This window comes from Mustela putorius, unplaced genomic scaffold (genome assembly GCF_011764305.1).
Source record: "Mustela putorius furo isolate JIRA1106 unplaced genomic scaffold, ASM1176430v1.1 tig00003834_pilon_pilon_pilon, whole genome shotgun sequence".
Taxonomy (NCBI): Eukaryota; Metazoa; Chordata; class Mammalia; order Carnivora; family Mustelidae; genus Mustela; species Mustela putorius.
Genome location: NW_025421987.1, coordinates 114,490,464 through 114,504,457, shown reverse-complemented (window position 1 = coordinate 114,504,457; position 13,994 = coordinate 114,490,464).

Below are 13,994 nucleotides of genomic sequence, written 5' to 3'. Positions count from 1 at the left end.
TGTGTCTTGCACATGCCATGTATTTAAATTTTTGAAAAGTACAATATGAAGGAGTGCCTGCGTGGCTCAGTCAGTTAAGTGTCAGACTCTTGATTTCTGCTCAGGTCATGAACTCAGGGTCATGAGAGCATGGGGCTCTGAGCTGGGCATGGAGCCTGCTTGGGATTTTGATTTTTCTCTTTCCCTCTCCTGCTAACCCCTACCTTCAAAAAAAAAAAAAAAAAAAAAAGTATAATATGAAGATACTTCAATCAACCTGAGCTCAATAAATTTTACTTTTTATCATTTTTACAACTTAATTTGTGCTTTTCTCCATTGTTATTTTGCCTTTTCCATTCTTAAAAATTAAGAACTACAACTTAGCTAAAAAATTATACAATATTTAACATCATCAATAAACATCCGCCATAGATCATACATCCAGTATGCAGATTTTATTTCCCTCCTTCCCCAAAGAAGAAACACAAAACTTGAATTTTTGTGATAGCCATTCCCATTCATATAGTTTTTCCACTTATATATATATATCCTCACACAACATACTGCCTATTTTTTCCCTGGTTTTTTGACATATATTTTAGTATTTCCTACTAAATATTTCTTAGTGAGTTGGCTCTTTTATTAATTTCCTTAACATCCTTATAATTGTTTACATAAGAAGAGACCAGCTCTCCTGAGCTACAATAAGCTTTTGAAAAAAGCTAGAGTTACCAGACTGCCTGAACTGTGTGTTTTAATTGAGGATTATAGTATGTTTGGGGTATTTAATTCTTCCTGCAAATATACTGCAAAAACAAAGCAAAAAAAAAAAAAAAAAAGTCATGTATTTGGCCTTTCTGTTTATATTTAGTACTTGTCCTCGATATGTAATTGCATTTCAATTCCAAAGAGAATTTAGTGGCAGTCAGTGCCTCATAAAGCCTAGTGTGCGAGCTACATGAATAGTCCTTCTGTGCGGGAAAGAGTAGCTCCTCATACCCAGCTATCTGCTTGGAAACATATGCTTTTCTGAATACCAGTCCTGGAATCTCCAAAGCAACATGACATTTACTTTAGAATTATGTAAAACAAAGCCATTGCCATAATGATTATGAACCCATCATGGATATATCACTATCCATACCTTTTAAGGAATCAATTACACATATGTGATATGCATCTAAATGCCACACAGCTTTTCCCTGCTTGTTTCTAGGTCATCTTTTTGTGCAAATTCAGTTTTGAAGTGCCAGTAAACAGTAGGATCTAAATGTGTTTACACTTGAGGCAGTTGATTCTTTCTCTATGCTTCTTTAGCAAAAAGCCTGTGTAGATCATCAGAGGCAATCTCAGGGTTAGGAGAGACCCTGGTCCTTTGGTCAGACTTCCCAAAATATTGCACCATTTTCCACTCAAATGGAGATGTACTATTCTTGTCAACTTCCCAGGCTCTGTGGGAATGGTAGAAGAAATGGAAAGATAAAGAAGAAAAAAGGAAAAGGCAAAGTCAAACCACTACTCTTTTTATCTTTACATGTGTCCCTATTTTCCTGAGAGCATTGAGGACTGGAGAAGTTTAGTTTCCAGCCCAAGGTGTGAAGCTAGGGATTAAAACCATTTCTCTATTTACTATATACTGCATTCCTTCTGTAAAGAAGTGATTTGTTCTCTATTTCCAGTAGGTATGGTTAATTCTAGAAAAGTCATTCTAGAAAATAGGTTAAAGCTAATTCTAGAAAAATGGATTCTTTTACCTCTTCTGCTCTGTGAACAGCCCAAACCAATAGTTTTCTCTACAGAGATCATTTATTAAAAGATCATTGACATGTATCAACACAACAATAAAAAAATAAATAATTAAATAATTAAATAAATAAAATGTCAAGGTCAGCTTTAAAGAAAAATTCATTGATGACATCTCCCAAACCAGCCTGTGTCTATCAGCAACTTCTATGTCACCTCATTTCCTTCAGAAAGTCAGTATTTCAAAAACATGACAGGAACTTTCTTGGTTCCAAAATATTTTGCACAGGCTCACTCCAGAGGCAAAGAACTGTAGCTGCTATTCAACAGATTAGGTTTCTGATCTCCTCATGCCCTTTAGTGTAGATCAGAGTCCTTCTAAAACTCTTTCATTAAAATATCCTTCCACTTGCTGAAGCCATAAATTTGTATTCCAAGGGAGCTGGGGGCATTGATCTAAGTTCTATTTTGTTTTTGAACATGTTTCATAAAATCTATCAAAATTTTGTCTTCTACTGTGTTGTATATTCATGTTTGAATGTTTTTGATTTGTTTTTAAAATGGTCCTGCCAAATGTTTAACTCATTTGAAACTTCAGGAAGGTGTGCTGTTTGTTTTCTGTGACTCTGTGCATACCATTTAGCACACCTCAACAGAACATACAGTTGAGACTCAGGACTCAAGGTAGACTAATATGGGAAACAAAGACAAAAGAAAGAATTAAATTTTCCTACTGCCTGCCGCCCACTGACAAGTCCTTGAAACAGGTAGAGTGACCTTCCTCTGAAGCAGGAGAGCGAGGTTCTTTTCTCACAGTCAAAGAATGAATTTCGCAGACAAAGCGGAGTGAATAAAGTGATAGAGTTTTATTAAAGGAAGATACAGAAAAAGCTCTTGAGAGAGAGGGGGGTCCCGACAGGGTTGCCAACTTGGGACATCACTGACAGTTTTTTATTTAGAACTGACCAGAGAGCTTATCATTCTTGTGATGTCTTGGCTTGAGTAAGGACTGGTGATAACATCTTTAATGGCTTAGTTCTTTTTTGGGTCTGGTTATTCTTTGTTCATCATAGGTGACTGTCATAAAAAAGACACCCTTTCACACACGTCTGGGGCATGGTGGTCTGGTTTGTTCCCTTATCTCTGGTTTCCTTACACCTCAGCATTTTGGGGATTTCTGTAAACCTAATCCTATAGCCCCCTACCTATCTCTCTCTATCTAGACTCACCTGTCCCTTACTCACGTCTGGGAGCTCAGCTGCCTCAATGCCAATACTTTACTAAGGGCAAAAGGCAATCTTTTGCCTTTTTTATTTGCCTGTATTATACCGATCCCTGGAATCCTGTATGTCTTCTGTAACATATAGAATTTCCTTTGGAAATTTCCTTTATCCCTACCCCTCCCAACAAGATACGTTAGCAATCATTCTCCAAGCTTATGGTCCATCTGAAGGGTCTCATGGCTGAGTTTTCACTAAGCAGTAATAAAACAATATTTTCCTAACAATAGCTAGACCCCTCCGGGTCCTGAAAACCTTGTTCCCAAAATACTTTGAAGGTTTGTGCTGTCCCTAACCCCATTCCAACTTGAAAGTATATAACCAGTCACCCATCACAACCCCAGGGCCCCTCTTTCTGCCCATGTGTCCTGCCACAGAGCTTTAATAAAACCATCTTTTTGCACCGAAGACATCTCAAGAATTCTTTCTTGACCGTTTGTTCTAAACCCCAACATTTCTACATCATGGATTAGTGCATGATCAAAAGGATTAGGCAGATCCAAATTAATCTGTCCCAGACGCCTCAAATACTTCAAGACAACCATCTCAGTATCCAGTCTAAAAATTCTTCACTATGGCAGACTCCTGGAATTGTTCAAACCAAAGTCAGTGAGTGATACTTGGTGTCAAGAAGGAACCTGTATTCCTTAGTTCTTTCTGCCCATGACACAGAAGTAGAGACTCTGATGGTCCAAATCTATTTCTGAAATGTGCTTCTGGTATTGGTTCTCTTTTAAAACCAAATCTCACCCGAGCTAGTGAGTACTCTATGAGCATATTCTGCAGACAAAGCAGATGGGTAAATTTGAATCCTCCCATTGTTACAGAGAACAAGAAACAAACATGAACTTTTAACCTTCATTTAGGAGTTGCTCCCAGGCTCTCTGAATAACATTCACATACAGGTCCAAGAAAGACAACATCAGTACCCCTCATGATATTGATCACGGTCATCTCGACAGAATACTTTATTCAGGCGGGTAGAATATGAATGTCTCTGACTTTAAAATATTTAAGCCATCTTTGCACTTTATATTGATTTCAGGCAGCTTAATTGTATCATTTCCAAGTATGATGGCATCTTTATTAGATTGATGGTACCAGTTGCAAGCTGAAATCCTCAGTGTGCCTGGCACCCAAATTTGGAGGTTGCTTAGATTGGGGACTTTTCTAACCTTATTTAAAAAAAAAAAAAAGCAGATGAAAAATTTGCAAAGAGGAATTCTCATGGTCCTTGCCAACTATGCATCACCTAGTAACATGCTTCAGAAGGTCGTATTAGTACCTTTCATTATTTATTTATGGTCTGATTTTTTTTTAAAAACTGTATGAATTATCATGCCAGACAGACAAAAACAAGAGGAACACTGTCACAAAGCAAATCTCAAAGCTAGAAGTCTAGTGCTAAAGCACTAGTAGTGCTTTCTAGTAGTAGAAAGCCATAAGCTGTATCTGTCCATGAGAATATCTTGCTCTTCTCAGTCCAGTAAAGAAACAAACACACAGACAAATATAAACAAATGTGCTTTTCCATCTTGCCACTGAGAGTGCAGTCCTAGGCCAACATCAGCCTCAGCTGGGAACTTCTGGGAAATGCAGACTCTCAAGCCTCACCCCAGATCCCCTAAATTACAGTCTGAACTTATCAAGATTCATATTCACATTCCTAGTGGAGAAGCTCTTTTAGAATATCACTGGAGAGGTATCCAAGAGCCTAGTGACAGTAAAGCACTGAGAAAGGGCACCTAGGTGGCTCAGGATAAAAACAGAAAACAAAACAAAACTTTCTCATTGTAAATACCCTTTGTAAATTGTGAATTTTTGTACCATATGCATATAACACCTATTCAAAAGTATCTTCTTAAAGTTTATTTCACCATTCATCTAAATGACTGAATAAAAACAATTCAGTTAAAAATAGGTGGTAAACTTGATGAAGTTAAAAAAAAGTCTAGATAAATAAATTCTGAAATTTCCATAAAGATAAAAGCTCTTTAAGACAAATACATGTTAGGCAAATTTAGTACACTTTTTTTTTAATGATTTTATTTATTTATTTATTTATTTGACAGAGAGAGAGAGAGAAATTACAAGTAAGCAGAGGCAGGCAGAGAGAGAGGGAAGCAGGCTCCCCGCTAAGCAGAGAGCCCAATGCAGGGGTTGACCCCAGGACCCTGAGACCATGACCCAGGTGCCCCAAATTTAGTACACTTTTTATCATAAGTTGGTAAATAGCAAAATCACTAAATTTTACTAATTCCACTTTTTCAATGGTGTGAGCTTCAGTATTGAGCTATACTAATTCTCCGGTGTATGGTCTCTTAAGAGTTCAGGAAATGAGTTTAATTTTGAAAAACAATGATTCTGACTCATTACAGGGTGACAGGATTTATCAAAAGTAAAATGAATGAAAGAGAAACTTCAGCAAACCTCATAGACAATAATAAAATGTATGTCGTGTTTTATGCACAATTGATTCCCTACAAACACATTTGAAATAATGTTAAAATGTGCCCTACTTTTCTCTAGGTCTTTGTCTTACAGAGTTCACCTTTTAGACAAAATGATCTTTCCACATCATTGGTTTACTTTTTAAAAAATTACTATTGGGCACCTGGGTGGCTCAGTGGGTTAAAGCCTCTGCCTTCCGCTCAGGTCATGATCCCAGGGTCCTGGGATTGAGCCCCGCATCTGGCTCTCTGCTCAGCAGGAAGCCTGCTTCCCTTCCTCTCTCTGCCTGCCTCTCTGCCTACTTGTGATCTATCTGTCAAATAAATAAATAAAATCTTAAAAAAAAAATTAGTATTACTATCTATACTCTGCCATTGGGATGTACACGCCAAGGAACGGGGGTTTGATTTATGTGTTCATTAATGTAGTCACAACTTCTAGAACAGTACCTGGCATATAGTAGATGCTCAGCAATTATTAAAAACATGACTAAAATAAACATGTAGCCTATAAGCTCTTAAGAAAGCATACCAAAAGAAGTCCATGTCGTTTAGCTCAATCTCTTGTGTTGATCAGGTAGCAGGGATCATGTATTACCACCCTCCTTGTTTTAAAGATAAAAGTAGTTTGGTCCCTAACAGCTCGTCCTGTGCTCCCATTTTTCATCCTGACGTGCTACTTTTAGTAAAGTCTTTGGGAAGCAGAAATAGACAATTTCATCTTCTATTAGAAAATGAATTAAGCAAAAACAGTCCGTTAAATGATGTTCAACAAAGCCCTTTCACCTAAATATAAAATGAAGACATTATAAGGCACTTCTACTTGGTAAAGAAAACTACCATGTGAACACATGAATTAAGCATTTTGGAATCATTAAGGACTCTTTAGGGTCATTAAGAAGCTGCTTTCTTCTTTTATAACCCAGGATGCGGCATTTGGGCCACTACCGCAGTGAAGAAGGGAGACTACCCAGTTCCACATCGGGCCTAGTGAAAAGACCTAGGTCTGTTGTAAACATCTCTTCATTTGCGTATCTATTATATCTTAATTTGCATATCTATCATCTCTTCATTTGCATATTTGTAACTCTTGTCCCACCCTACCTTCCTCCCCCAAATCAATCATGAACCTTGGGTGAGCCTCCTGGGAAGAACAAGTTTTTTCCCTGCTTTTGCTAAGAGCACAGGAAGAGAAAGCTCAGTGTTCATTCTTTCCCCCTTTTGAACATACACACTGTGTGATTTAACACTGCCAACTCCCCCCAGAAGAAGGGTAAGGCAGTTGGATGAAAACTGACTGTGGGGAAAAAAAATAATAAAAAAAAAAAATAAATAAATAAATAAACTGGGTAAGTTTTCTGCCTTGGTATTTGTGGAGCCTGAATTTTCTGGCCCAATTCTCATTTAGTATAATTTTATTCTCTTAAATAAATGTAAATTACCAAATATGTAGCTAATCGTGGTTTAAATTTTACACATTTGTGAAAGTTTCTTAGCGGTTTATTTAAAGACAAAGTAAGACCCCATGACAATATTTTTGTTCTGATAAACTTATTTATCTTGGCATCTTATTTATCCTACTGAAAGGCAGAGCAGACTACATGGAACCCAGCAAATGAAACCAGCCATATTCTATGAATACCCAGATTCCCAAAATATTTAATTTAACTTGTCCCCTGGTTATCTCCTAGCGCAACCTATTTTGCTCGCAATTATGTTTATTTCAAAAATATTTCCTTTTCATTTCAAACAGACTGGAACAGAATCTTTACTTCAAACATACATAAATGTTTTTTAAAAGTGATTAAATCAGCCATATTTTGTTATTTTTTTTACACGTAAAGGCCTTTTAATTTTGAATTTTTGAAGACACACCAAATAGATGAGTATGTCCAGTGCCCCAGGATGGACTGGCTTCTCTCTCGCCATTCAAGGGGAGATGTTTATATTCTGTGGGAGCTAATGCAATTCAAATGTTTTTCATAATTTGGTAGCATTTTCCAGAACCTCATCTGTCTACTGCATAATCTTCTCAGCTTCACAGTACTCATGTTAGATTAAACAGGAAAGACGAGCGGTTTTGCAACAGATGATTGTTAGTTAAATAGCAGGAAACACAAGAGTAAACGAATTAGATAGTTGCAGATAGTCCATGGCCGTAATATTAGTACATTTATTCTAGTGTCTTTGTAATAAGGCAGAGACAGTGCAAAACTTTAATTAAGGTGATACTTGCTAGAGACAGATCTCTGAGAATTTGTAGGGGAGGTGGCGGCCAGAGGAAGATGGCAAAAACTGAGACGCAAACCAACACAGATGAATGCTGCCTCCGCTTTAGGAAACAGAGAGGAACAGAACGGAGGCAGCGAATAAACCAGACAGGCAGAAATAAAGCAGATAAGAGCTGCTGTTTATTAAACAGCTGTGGTATGCCAAGCACTCGGGTCAGGCGTTTTGCATTTTAAATTTCTGACCCTCACAAGAGCATCTTACTGTCAGTGTCATTAGATATGGAGGGACTTCTGCTCAGAAAGGCTGAATAACCTAAAAATGCTCCACGGCAAGTTAAAATATCCTTAAGGGCTACAATATTCCTGATCTTGGTGCACTGAGGACAGGCAGAGGGGAGTAGAATTCAGATCTGAATAAGGGTTCCCTGTCACCAAGTTCAGTGCTTCTCCAAGTTCAGCACTGGTTCACCTGGTCCATGGGAATCTTCTAGTTCACTTCTTAAGGTTGCAGTTTCACAGACCTAGGGGTCTATTAAATTAGAACCTCCAAGATATGGGAGCCTAGGATCTGCATTTTAAACCATTTATTACACAAAAAATTGAGACATTCTGCCTAATGGAAGGAGGTTCTGATTATATACCCTAACCCCAATTTAAGAAGGTGGTATCCCCTTTGCAGATGAGTACATACTCAATCTTCAAGGTGTAGGATTCCATTCTATATAATAATGCCTTTGATTTTATGGATTTCTATAATTCCTAGAGAGACTTTCAATAACTAACTCAGTGCATGAAACTAAAGAAGCGCTCAAAGTTTGGGGAGGATTATGAAGGTCAATATATCACCAATGCCCAGTCCATAATCCTTTAATCTTCCTCTACAATATCCTATCTTGTGGTTGCCCAAGTGCCCTAATGATGGGATACCACTGTTTCATGAACCGGTGATATGAGTGTTGTGATTATGAAAGGTACTGACCTATCCACATATAGATGTACACCTACTCTTGGTCTTACTACCTAGAATACTCTTTGTAAGGCAAATTTTGCCTACAATTCTCCCATTTTATTTTATTTTTTAAAAGGGAGGTTGAGGAGCAGAGCAAGAGAGAATCTTAAGCTGGCTCCATGGTCAGTGCAGAGCCGGAGGGGGAGCTTGATCTCACAAACCTGAGATCGTGACCTAAGCCAAAAAGAGTCAGAAGCTTAACTAAGCCACCCAGGTGCCCTGCCACTCTACCATTTTTTTTTAAATTTTATTTATTTATTTGACAGAGATCACAAGTAGGGAGAGAGGGAGAAGCAGGCTCCCCGCTGAGCAGAGCCCAATGTGGGGCTCAATCCCAGGACTCTGGGATCATGACCCGAGCCAAAGACAGAGGCTTTAACCCACTGAGCCACCCAGGTGCCCCACTACCATTCTAATTTCTTTAAAGGACTTCCACTGCAGTAGAATAAAACTCAAACACCCTCTACCATGGTCTACAATATGCTACTAAGATTTCACTTACTCTTTTTTTGGTATCTGACATTTAAGAATATCAGAGCTGTTCCTCTCAGCTCTTTCAGGGGCGTCTGGGTGGCTAGTCAGTGGAGCATCTGACTCTTGGTTTCTGCTCAGGTCATGGTCTCATGGGTCCTGGGAGCAAGTCTCTCATGGAGCCCTAAGCTCAGCAGGGAATCTGTCTGAGATTCTCTCCCTCTGCCCCTCCCCCTGTTCACATGCACTCTCTCTGTGTCTCTCTAAAATAAAGAAATAAATCTTTAAGCAAACAAACAAAAAAAGGATGTTCTTCCCAGCTCTTTCCTGCCTTCAGGCTTTTTGCTCATGCATTTCCTCTCTCCGTGATTCACCTTTAGGTCTCAATTAAATTGTCCACTTTTCAGAAGATTCTTTCCTGACCATCTTATCTAAATAAATCACCCACCACATTATTCTCTATCACTGTATCTTCTTTCTCCTTTAAGAGTATTACTATTTGTTTTAAGATTTTATTTATTTATTATGTCAGAGGGAGAAAGAGCTGGCACAAGCAGGGGGAATAGCAGGCAGAGGGAGAAGCAGGCTTTCCACTGAGCAAGGAGCCCGACATGGGACTCGATTCCAGGACCCCAGGATCATGACCTGAGCAGTAAGGGAGACACTTAACTGACTGAGCCACCCAGGCATCCTGAGTATTACCATTTTTAATGATATTTCAACACGCCTCCTTATTTGTTTATGATTTATTAACCACTCACACCCAAACTGACTACCCACAAAAACTACAAACACAAAACTATAAACTCCATAAGGAAATTATCGGTCTTATTGTCTATCCTATCATCAAACATGCTCTGTGGGTATGTATTTTTTTCCCAAATGAATGTTATCTGAGATGCGCAGGCACGTGCCTGCATACGCTCACTCTGACATCTTCTTCCTCAGTGAATGGTACCAGTATGTCTGGGTTCTGCTGTCCTGATACAATGGAGGTCACCTAAACATAGAAAACTGTCTTTTCAGAAGAAATCTCATTTCTGTTGATGTTCAGATGTTATATGAAACACCTTTTAGACCTAAGTCCTGAGGGGGTATACATAAAACATATCTAGTGGCCATTTTACACTTTGGATGAACATTGGTCTATGTACCAGAATCTTAAAATTGGATTCTAGCTCTCTCGGTAATAAACTGAGTGAGCATGTCCAAGTCACTTCCTCCTTCTGGGCCTTAGTTGTCTCATACGGAAGGTGAGGGGCTCACATCCAAGATCCTTTCTACCTCAGACACACGCTGGTTCAATGAATTACAGGCACAGGCGTACGCATCAATGGTGACTAGAATTTAGTGACTGTAATGAATGACTTCAAACACTATACAATTTTAATTTTAATCTTATGAATCAAAGGAAGGAAGGAAAGAAGAAAGGAATGAAGGAAAGAAGAAAAGAGTAAAGACAGACAAAAGGAAAAAGACCGTGAATATTAGAATCTAGCAAAAGAAGCATCTTAAAACAACACAGAATGTCTCAAACTAAAATTCTTCCGCCTGGGTGGCTCAGTAGGTTAAGCCTCTGCCTTCGGCTCAGGTCAGAATCTCTGCATCCTGAGATTGAGACTGGCATCGGGCTCTCTGCTCAGCGGGGGAACTTGCTTCCCTCCTTTCTCTGCCTGCCTCTCTGCCTAATTTTTATTTAAAAAATAAATAAAATAAAATAAAATAAATAAAATTCTTCTATAGTGTCAGGAAAGGGTTTGCATGAGGTACTAGTATACACTTAGAGCCAGAGCCAAATTCTGCCACATTTCACTTTTCAGAAGAATATAAACTAACTTTTCTGAACTTTCTTGTCTTCCTCTTGTGAAACAGGAGGTGATTGTTCCTTCACATAAAATACCTAACCTGATGCCTGGGGGGGAAAGATATTACTCAGTAAATCATAACTTTATTATTTCTTTCATTATTTTCAAATATTTCCCTCTCTGGGATTTGACACTCAGATCAGTTAAAAACTGTATTGATTTTTGAATCAGGAAACTAATTTATATTGTATTCTAATTCGGGGGATACATTCACCATTCATTCCACCAATATTTAGTAATCACATATGTGCCAGGCATTGTGCTAAGTATTAAGAAAGGAGAGAGGGAGGGAGGGAGGAGGGAAGGATGGAAGGAAAGGTGAGTCAGATGGTGACAAAAGCTATTAAAGCAAAACACAGCACGGTGGGAGAATTGGGAATGATGAGTGAGAATTTTTTTCATTGGTGTAATTTAAATTACCATAATCAGGGAAACTTCCCTGATAAAGTAACTTTTGAAGAGAGATCTCAGGGAAATAAAGGGTGATCCATGTGGATACATAAAGTACTTCCAGGTAGAAGAAAGAACAAGCTCAAAGACATTGAGATGGGAATATGCTTGGTAGGTTTGTGGAATAGCAGAGAGAGTCCAGGGGGTGGCACACAGTGATCAAGGAGAGCCTTGGTGGAGATGAGGTCACAGAGGTAGTGGGGGCGAGTCTTCCAGATCATTGAAGGAGACTAAGCCTTGGTGAAGGCTCTAGATTTTGCTGAGTGTAATGGGATGGCCTGGCTTCATGTCAAGGGGTAACTTTATTCTGACCTCTATAATGAAAGGCCCATTCTGTCTATTTTGTATAGAATAGACTGTGGGAGAACATGCGCCAGACTGAGAACAGTCAGAGGCTATCCCAAGAGTCTATTTAAAAAGAGATGATTTAGACCAGGCTGGTAGCAATGGCTGTGGTGAGAAGTGGCTAGACCTGAGGCATCTTTAGGAATAGCTGAAAGCATGCGCCAATGGATTCAATTGGGACGGGAGAGGAAAAAAAGAATCAAGAAGTGATGCCAGTGATTCTGTATTAGAAAGTAGAAGGGTAGAGGCACATTTTATGAGATGGGGGAAAAAAAGGAACCCTGAAGATTTGAGAGATTTCAAGAGTTTGGTCTACATATGCTAATATTAAGAAGCCCATTAGGCATCCCAGAGAAGATGTGAAATAGGCAGCTGAATAAATGAGTCTGAAGTTAAAGAAGATATCCATACCAAAGATATAAATGTGGACTTGGCAGGAATGAGCTCATTCAGGAAAAGAGTATAAACAAAGCAAAGATGAGGTCTGGACACTAAGTACAGAAAATGTCAACATCGAAAGGTTGGAAAATTCAGGAGAAGCCATTGAACAGGAGTGAGAGAGGGGTCCATCAGGTGGAAGGAGTACCAAAGAGGTCATGAGAGCAGGCAAGCTAATCATGAGGTCAGTGCTAAGTACATCTCATGCTCTAAATACGATTTGGAGTATAGATTTTTAAATGAATCAATATAATCATGTTTTGAGTCAGGAGACTCCAGAGAAGATGAAGTTCACAGTGACACTGTACACTCTACGAAGAAGAATGACCTTGAAGCTACCAGTATGACTTCCACCCCATTTCCCTGCCTTGGTTAAGAACAGATATGTGAGATGAGGTGCTAGATAAATCGATATTATTCCGATGTTAGTTCAAATGAGTTTATCTTTAGTATAAGCGTATCCTTTTATCATCAAGCTAATTGGCCATACTGGAAAGCATCAGGAAACCAGAGAAGAAATAAAAATATTGGCCATCATTCAGCCCTTCTCAGTTGGTAATACTGGTAATGATTTTAAACTAGTTTCTAAAACTTTTTGCTGGTTACATATTAAACAATCATGAATAACCATATAATAGGTGAAACTGGTTTTATTCACTTGTCATTACATGGCCAGGTTAGTACATTCTGTCCAATAAGACATTTGGATAAGTCAGTTTGAAGATTACCAGTAAGATATTTTCATTTCCATTAAAAGGCGATATGAAAAGAGAACTGCTCTGTTTCTTTTTTAAAGATATTTATTTATTTGTTTGTTTGTTTGTTTATTTATTTATCTAACAGAGAGAGCAAGAGATCACAAGTAGGCAGAGAGGCAGGCAGAGAGCGGAGAAGCAGGCTTCCTGCCGATCAGAAAGCCCACTGCAGGGCTCAATCCCAGGACCTGAGATCATGACCTGAGCTGAAGGCAAAGGCTTAACTCACTGAGCCACCCAGGCGCCCCAAGAGAACTGCTCTGACCATGCAGGTCATTGTGCCCTTTTACTTTCTCTTACTCCTCATTCCTGCCTTGCAACTTAGTTGTGGAATCTAGAGCGATGTCAGTCATTTGAGACCCTGAGACAGCCTTTCTGCATTTGGCTGAACTATCGGATGGAAAAAGTCTGGATTCTTTATACCTTTGACTAGCAAAACTAATGTCAGCATATATATTTAAAGTAGTTATGGGTAAAATACATAAGCGTGTGTGTACTAATTCTCATTTCATTACATATTTTTTGGCTATTTTTGTAGTTCCTCTATTTATTCTCTTTTGCTCTTTTTTTGTGGTTTGATGACTTTCTTCGGTGGTATGCTTATATTCCTTTCTCTTTCTCCTTTATGTCTTTACTAAGGTTTTTGCTCTGTGGTTACCATGAGGCTTACTAATTAATTGTTTGTGGTAGCCATTTTTTTTTTTTTTTAAGATTTAAATATTTACTGAAGAGAGAGAGAGCACACACATGCATGAAAGCACTCAAGCAGGTGGCGGGGTAGAGGCAGAGGAAGAGAAGCAGACTCCGCACTGAGTACAGAGCCCAATGTGGGGCTTGACTTCTTGACCCTGAAATCACGATCCGAGCCTAAATCAGGAGTGGCACACTCAACCACCTGAGCCACCCAGGCACCCCGCATTCCTTTTTTAAAAATTGCTATTGTTTTTGTTCACCCCCTTCATCCATTTCTCCATTCCA